Source organism: Arachis ipaensis, chromosome B6, assembly GCF_059453495.1.
Source record: "Arachis ipaensis isolate K30076 ecotype BB chromosome B6, ASM5945349v1, whole genome shotgun sequence".
In the NCBI taxonomy this organism is placed as follows: domain Eukaryota; kingdom Viridiplantae; phylum Streptophyta; class Magnoliopsida; order Fabales; family Fabaceae; genus Arachis; species Arachis ipaensis.
In genome coordinates this window covers 100,382,161-100,390,366 of record NC_142441.1, presented here as the reverse complement: position 1 = coordinate 100,390,366, position 8,206 = coordinate 100,382,161, and the positions used below count along the sequence as shown (strand labels likewise).

At 38.3% G+C, this 8,206-nt stretch overlaps 1 non-coding gene across 1 annotated transcript; it reads right to left on the bottom strand.

Annotated features, from left to right (window-relative positions):
• Positions 1-1,519: 1,519 nt before the first annotated feature.
• On the bottom strand, positions 1,520-1,627 carry LOC148561946 (small nucleolar RNA R71). Its single transcript, XR_015886619.1, has one exon. It is a non-coding gene; the product is annotated as a small nucleolar RNA R71 (small nucleolar RNA).
• Positions 1,628-8,206: the final 6,579 nt, after the last annotated feature.

The following is an 8,206-nucleotide window of genomic DNA, read 5'->3' as shown; positions in this document are numbered from 1 at the left end:
TTCATGTTTTGAGTCTTTTTGATGTTTTTTTCTTTCATCATTAAAAATTCAAAAATAAAAAAATATCTTTCCCTTTTTCTTCTCATCAAATTCGAAAATTTGAGTTAACTTTTTCAAAAATTTTTAAAATCTAGTTGTTTCTTATGAGTCAAATCAAATTTTGAATTTAAAAAATTTTATCTTTTTCAAATCTTTTTCAAAAATCAAATCTTTTTCAATTTTTTTCCTTTCATAATTTCGAACCTTTCAAAATTATTTTCAAAATCTTTTTCTTATTTTTATTTCATATTTTCAAAATTAATGCTAACAATTAATGTGATTGATTCAAAATTTTTAAGTTTGTTACTTGCCTAGTAAGAAAGGTTCAATCTTTAAACTCTAGACTCATATCTTTTTAGTTTCTTGTTAGTCAAGTAATCAACTTTAATTTCAAAATAAAATATTTTTAAATTTCTTTTTCAAATCTTTTTCAAAATAAGTTTCAATCACATATTTTCAAAATCAATTTCAAAATCTTTTCTAACTTCTTATCTTTTCAAAATTAATTTTCAAATCTTTTTCAATTAATCCTATCCTTTTGTTTCAATCATATATTTTTCAAAACTACCTAACTAACTCTCTCTCTAATTTTCGAAAATCACCTTCCCTCTTTTTCAAAATTTCTTTTTAATTAACTAATTGTTTTAAATTTAATTTAATTTGATTTAATTTTTCCTTTCTTAATTTTTGAATTTTTAATTTTAATTCTAATTATAAAACAAAAATACTTTTATTTTATTTTATCTAATTTTCAAAAATTCTTCTCCCTTACCTCCTTCTATTTATTTATTTATTTACTAACACCCCTCTTCATCTAAGAATTTGAACCTACTCCTCACCCTTGTGTTTGGATTCTCGTTCTTCTATTCATATCTTCTTCTTCTCACATAAAGGAATCTTTATACTGTGACATAGAGGATTCCATATTTTCTGTTATCTTCTTTTTCATATGAGTAGGAACAAGGACAAGAACATTCTTGTTGAAGCTGATCCTGAACCTGAAAGAACTCTAAAGAGGAAGCTAAGGGAAGCTAAAGCACAACTCTCTGGAGAAAATCTGACAGAAATTTTCGAAAAAGAAGGAGACATGGCCGAAAATAACAACAATGCAAGGAAGATGCTTGGTGACTTTACTGCACCTAACTCCAATTTACATGGAAGAAGCATCTCAATCCTTGCCATTGGAGCAAACAATTTTGAGCTGAAACCTCAATTAGTTTCTCTGATGCAACAGAATTGCAAGTTTCATGGACTTCCATCAGAAGATCCTTTTCAGTTCTTAATTGAATTCTTGCAGATCTGTGATACTGTTAAGACCAATGGGCTTGATCCCGAGGTCTACAGGCTTATGCTTTTCCCATTTGCTGTAAGAGACAGAGCTAGAATATGGTTGGACTCTCAACTTAAAGATAGCCTGAACTCTTGGGATAAGCTGGTCACGGCTTTCTTAGCCAAGTTCTTTCCTCCTCAAAAGCTTAGCAAGCTTAGAGTGGATGTTCAAACCTTCAGACAAAAAGAAGGTGAATCCCTCTATGAAGCTTGGGAGAGATACAAGGAACTGACCAAAAAGTGTCCTTTTGACATGCTTTCAGAATGGACCATCGTGGATATATTTTATGATGGTCTGTCTGAATTATCAAAGATATCATTGGACCATTCTGTAGGTGGATCCATTCACCTAAAGAAAATGCCTACAGAAGCTCAAGAACTCATTGACATGGTTGCAAATAACCAGTTCATGTACACTTCTGAAAGGAATCCTGTGAATAATGGGACGCTTCAGAGGAAAGGAGTTCTTGAAATTGATACTCTGAATGCCATATTGGCTCAGAATAAAATATTGACTCAGCAAGTCAATATGATCTCTCAGAGTCTGAATGGATTGAAGGAATCATCCAATAATACTAAAGAGGCATCTTCTGAAGAAGAAGCTTATGATCCTGAGAACCCTGCAATAGCAGAGGTGAATTATATTGGTGAACCCTATGGAAACACCTATAATCCCTCATGGAGAAATCATCCAAATTTCTCATGAAAGGATCAACAAAAGCCTCAACAAGGCTTTAATAATGGTGGAAGAAACAGGTTTAGCAATAGCAAACCTTTTCCATCATCCACTCAGCAACAGACAGAGAATTCTGAGCAGAATCCATCTAGCTTAGCAAATATAGTCTCTGATCTATCTAAGGCCACTGTGAGTTTCATGAATGAAACAAGGTCCTCCATTAGGAATTTGGAGGCACAAGTGGGCCAGCTGAGTACAAGAGTCACTGAAATCCCTCTAAGTACTCTCCCAAGCAATACAGAAGAAAATCCAAAAAGAGAGTGCAAGGCCATAGCCTTACATGATGTGGCCGAACCCAAAGAGGAGGAGGAGAACGTGATTCCTAGTGAGGAAGACCTCCTGGGACGTTCAGTGACCAATAAGGAGTATCCCTTTGAGGAACCAAAGGAATCTGAGGCTCATCTAGAGACCATAGAGATTTCATTGAACCTCCTTCTGCCCTTCATGAGCTCTAATGAGTACTCTTCCTCTGAAGAGGATGAAGACATTACTGAAGAGCAAGTTGCTAAATACCTTGGTGCAATCATGAAGCTGAATGCCAAATTATTTGGTAATGAGACTTGGGAAGATGAACCTCCTTTGCTCACCAATGAACTAAATGCATTGGATAGGCAGAAATTACCTCAAAAGAAACAAGATCCAGGCAAATTCTTAATACCCTGTACCATAGGCACCATGACCTTTGAGAAGGCTCTGTGTGACCTAGGGTCAGGAATAAACTTAATGCCACTCTCTGTAATGGAGAAACTTGGGATCTTTGAGGTGCAAGATGCCAGAATCTCATTAGAGATGGCAGACAACTCAAGAAAACAGGCTTATGGACAAGTAGATGATGTGTTAGTAAAGGTTGAAGGCCTTTACACCACTGCTGATTTCATAATCCTAGACACTGGGAAGGATGAGGATGAATCCATCATCCTTGGAAGACCCTTCCTAGCCACAGCAAGAGCTGTGATTGATGTGGACAGAGGAGAGTTGGTCCTCCAACTGAATGAGGACAACCTTGTGTTTGAAACTCAAGGATCTCCTTCTGTAACTATGGAGAGGAAGCATGAAAAGCTTCTCTCACTGCAGAGTCAACTAAAGCCCCCACAGTCAAAGTCTAAGCTTGGTGTTGGGAGGCCACAACCAAACTCTAAGTTTGGTTTTGAACCCCCACATTCAAACTCTAAGTTTGGTGTTGGGAGGTTCCAACCTTGCTCTGATTATCTGTGAGGCTCCATGAGAGCTCACTGTCAAGCTATTGACATTAAAGAAGCGCTTGTTGGGAGGCAACCCAATGTTATTTAATCATATCTATTTTATTTTCTTTTTGTTATTTCGTGTTTTATTAGGTTGATGATCATGTGAAGTCACAAAAACTACTGAAAAATAAAAAACAGAATGAAAAACAGCATTGAAAATAGCACACCCTGGAGGAGAGCAGTCTGGCATTTAAACGCCAGAAACAAGCATATGTTTGGCGTTTAACGCCAGAAACAGGCACCAAGCTGGCGTTTAACTCCAGAAACAAGCATCTGCCTGGCGTTAAACGCCAGAAACAGGCTACATTTGGGCGTTTAACGCCAGAAACAAGCAGCAATCTGGTGTTAAACGCCAAGATTGCACAGCAAGGGCGTTTTACACGCCTAATTGGAGTAGGGATGTTAAGTCCTTGACCCCACTTGATCTGTGGACTCCACAGAATCCCCTCAGGATCTGTGGACCCCACAGGATCCCCACATCTTCTTCTTTCATCTTCACACCTTTTCATAACTCTCTTCCCCAAATACCCTTCACCAATCACCTCAATCACTCTTTCCCATCACCTCTTCACCACTCACATCCATCCTCTCTTCCCCACAAACCCCACCTACCTTCAAAATTTAAACTATTTTCCCTCCCAAACCCAACCCTAATGGCCGAACCCTAACTCCCATCCCACCCCTATATAAACCCCTCTTTCCTTTTTCATTTTCACGCAATACAACCCTTTCTTCTTCCCTTGGCCGAATACACACCACTCTCCCTCTCCTCCATTCTTCTTCTTCTTCTACTACTTTCTTTCTTCTTTTGCTCAGGGACGAGCAAATATTTTAAGTTTGGTGTGGTAAAACCATAGCTTTTTGTTTTTCCATAACCATTTATGGCACCTAAGGCCAGAGAAACCTCTAGAAAGAGAAAAGGGAAGGCAATTGCTTCCACCTCTGAGTCATAGGAGATGGAGAGATTCATCTCAAAGGTCCATCAAGACCACTTCTATGAAGTTGTGGCCAAGAAGAAAGTGATCTCTGAGGTTCCTTTCAAGCTAAAAAAGAATGAGTATCTGGAGATCCGACTTGAGATCCAAAGAAGAGGTTGGGAAGCTCTCACCAACCCCATTCAATAAGTCGGGATCCTAATGGTTCAAGAGTTCTATGCAAACGCATGGATCACTAGGAACCATGATCAAAGTGTGAACCCGAATCCGAAGCATTGGCTCACCATGGTTCGGGGGAAATACTTAGATTTCAGTCTAGAAAATGTAAGGCTAGCGTTCAACTTACCAATGATGGAAGAGAACGCACGACCCTACACAAGAAGGGTTAACTTTGATCAAAGGTTGGACCAAGTCCTCATAGACATATGTGAGGAAGGAGCTCAATGGAAAATTGACTCAAGAGGCAAGCCGGTTCAACTAAGAAGGCATGACCTCAAACCAGTGGCTAGGGGATGGCTAGAGTTCATTCAACGCTCAATCATTGCTACTAGTAATTGGTCTGAAGTTACTATAGAACGGGCCATCATGATCCATAGTATCATGATTGGAGTGGAGGTGGAAGTTCATGAGATTATACCTCAAGAACTTTACAAGGTGGCTGACAAGTCCTCCACTTGGGCAAGGTTAGCCTTTTCTCACCTCATATGCCACCTCTGCAATTTGGCTGGAATTGACATAGAGAGAGACATCCTCATTGAAGAGGACAAGCCCATCACTAAGAAAAGGATGGAGCAAATAAGAGATCATGGACCTCAGCAAGAGCATGAGAAAATTCCCCACCATGAAATCTCTGAGATGCCTCAAGAGATGCACTTTCCTCCACAAAACTATTGGGAGCAAATCAACACCTCCCTAGGAGAATTAAGTTCCAATATGGGACAACTAAGGGTGGAGCACCAAGAGCACTCCATCATCCTCCATGAGATTAGAGAAAATCAAAGAGCCATGAGGGAGGAGCAACAAAGGCAAGGAAGAGACATAGAGGAGCTCAAAAGCACCATTGGTTCTTCAAGAAGAGGAAGATGCCACCCTCACTAAGGTGGACCCATTCCTTAATCTCCTTGTCTATTTATTTTACTGTTTTTCGATTTTTGAGCCTTATGTTTTATTGATATTTGTGTCTTTATTATATGATCATTAATGTTTAAGTGTCTATGTCTTAAAGCTATGAATGTCCTATGACTCCATCACCTCTCTTAAATGAAAACTGATTTAAAAATAAAAAAATAAGAAGTACATGGTTTCGAATTCATCCTTGAAACTAGTTTAATTATTTTGATGTGGTGACAATACTTTTTGTTTTCTGAATGAATGCTTGAACAGTGCATATGTCTTTTGAATTTGATGTTTATGAATGTTAAATATGTTGGCTCTTGAAAGAATGATGAAAAAGGAGACATGCTATTTGATGATCTGAAAAATCATAAAAATGATTCTTGAAGTAAGAAAAAGCAGTGAATACAAAAGCTTGCAGAAAAAAAAGAGAGAAAAGAAAAAAATGGCAAAAAAAAAAAGAAAAAAAAAGAGAAGGAAAAAGAAAAAGCAAGCAGAAAAAGCCAATAGCCCTTAAAACCAAAAGGCAAGGATAGTAAAAAGGATCCAAGGCTTTGAGCATCAGTGGATAGGAGGGCCTAAAGGAATAAAATCCTGGCCTAAGCGGCTAAACCAAGCTGTCCCTAACCATGTGCTTGTGGCGTGAAGGTGTCAAGTGAAAACTTGAGACTGAGCGGTTAAAGTCGAGGTCCAAAGCAAAAAAAAAGAGTGTGCTTAAGAACCCTGGACACCTCTAATTGGGGACTCTAGCAAAGCTGAGTCACAATCTGAAAAGGTTCACCCAGTTATGTGTCTGTGGCATTTATGTATCCGGTGGTAATACTGGAAAACAAAGTGCTTAGGGCCACGACCAAGATTCATAAAGTAGCTGTATTCAAGAATCAACATACTGAACTAGGAGAATCAATAACACTATCTGAATTCTAAGTTTCTATAGATGCCAATCATTCTGAACTTCAATGGATAAAGTAAGATGCCAAAACTATTCAAGAGGCAAAAAGCTACAAATCCCGCTCATCTGATTGGAGCTAAATTTCATTGATATTTTGGAATCTATAGTATATTCTCTTCTTTTTATTCTATTTGATTTTCAGTTGCTTGGGGACAAGCAACAATTTAAGTTTGGTGTTGTGATGAGCGGATAATTTATACGTTTTTTGGCATTGTTTTTACAAAGTTTTCAGTATAATTTAGTTAGTTTTTAGTATATTTTTATTAGTTTTTAAATAAAAATCACATTTTTGGACTATACTATAAGTTTGTATATTTTTCTGTGATTTCAAGTATTTTCTGGCTGAAATTGAGGGACTTGAGCAAAAATCAGATTCAGAGGTTGAAGAAGGACTGCAGATGCTGCTGGATTTTGACCTCCCTGCACTCAAAGTGGCTTTTCTGGAGCTACAGACCTCTAAATGGCGCACTCTCCATTGCGTTGGAAAGTAGACATCCAGGGCTTTCCAGCAATATATAATAGTTTATACTTTGCTCGAGTTTAGATGACGCAAACTGGCGTTCAACGCTAGTTCCATGCTGCATTCTGGAGTTAAACGCTAGAAACAGGTTGCAAAGTGGAGTTAAACGCCAGAAACAGGTTACAAACTGGCGTTCAACTCCAAGAGAAGCCTCTACACATATAAAGCTCAATGCTCAGCCCAAGCACACACCAAGTGGGCCCCAAAAGTGGATTTCTGCATCATTTACTCATTTCTGTAAACCCTAGTAACTAGTTTAGCATAAATAGGATTTTTTACTATTGTATTTACATCTTTGGATTATCTTTGGATTATCTTTTGATCCTTTGATCATGTTTAGGGGGATGGCCTCTCGGCCATGCCTGGACCTTCATCACTTATGTATTTTCAATGGTAGAGTTTCTACACACCATAGATTAAGGTGTGGAGCTCTGCTGTTCCTCATGAATTAATACAAAGTACTATTATTTTTCTATTCAATTCAAGCTTATTCCGATTCTAAGATATTCATTCGCACCTCAATATGAATGTGATGATCGTGACAGTCATCATCATTCCCAACCTATGAACGCGTGCCTGACAACCACTTCTGTTCTACCTTAGATTGAATGAATATCTCTGGGATTCCTTAATCAGAGTCTTCGTGGTATAAGTTAGAATCCATGGACGGCCATTCTTGAGATCTGAAAAGTCTAAACCTTGTCTGTGGTATTTCGAGTAGGATCTGGGAAGGGATGGCTGCGATGAGCTTCAAACTCGTGAGTGCTAGGCGTAGTGACAGACGCAAAAGGATCAATGGATCCTATTCCAGTATGATCGAGAACCGACAGATGATTAGCCATGCAGTGACAGCGCATTGGACCATTTTCACTGAGAGGACAGGATGTAGCCATTGACAATGGTGATGCCTAACATACAACTTGCCATAAAAAGGAGTATGAATGATTGGATGAAGACAATAGGAAAGCAGAGGTTCAGGAGGACCAAAGCATCTCTATACGCTTATCTAAAATTCTCACCAATGAATTACATAAGTATCTCTATCCTATTTTATATTTTAATTATATTTTAATTATATTTTAATTATCAAAACTCTATAATCAATTGAATTCGCCTGACTGAGATTTACAAGGTGACCATAGCTTGCTTCAAGCCGATAATCTCCGTGGGATCGACCCTTACTCACGTAAGGTTTATTACTTGGACGACCCAGTGCACTTGCTGGTTAGTTGTGCGAAGTTGTGACAAAGAACTAAGATTATGAACGTGCGTATTGAGTTTTTAGCGCTGTTACCAAGGAATGGAACCGTCACGATTTCTGCGCACCAGCACACAACC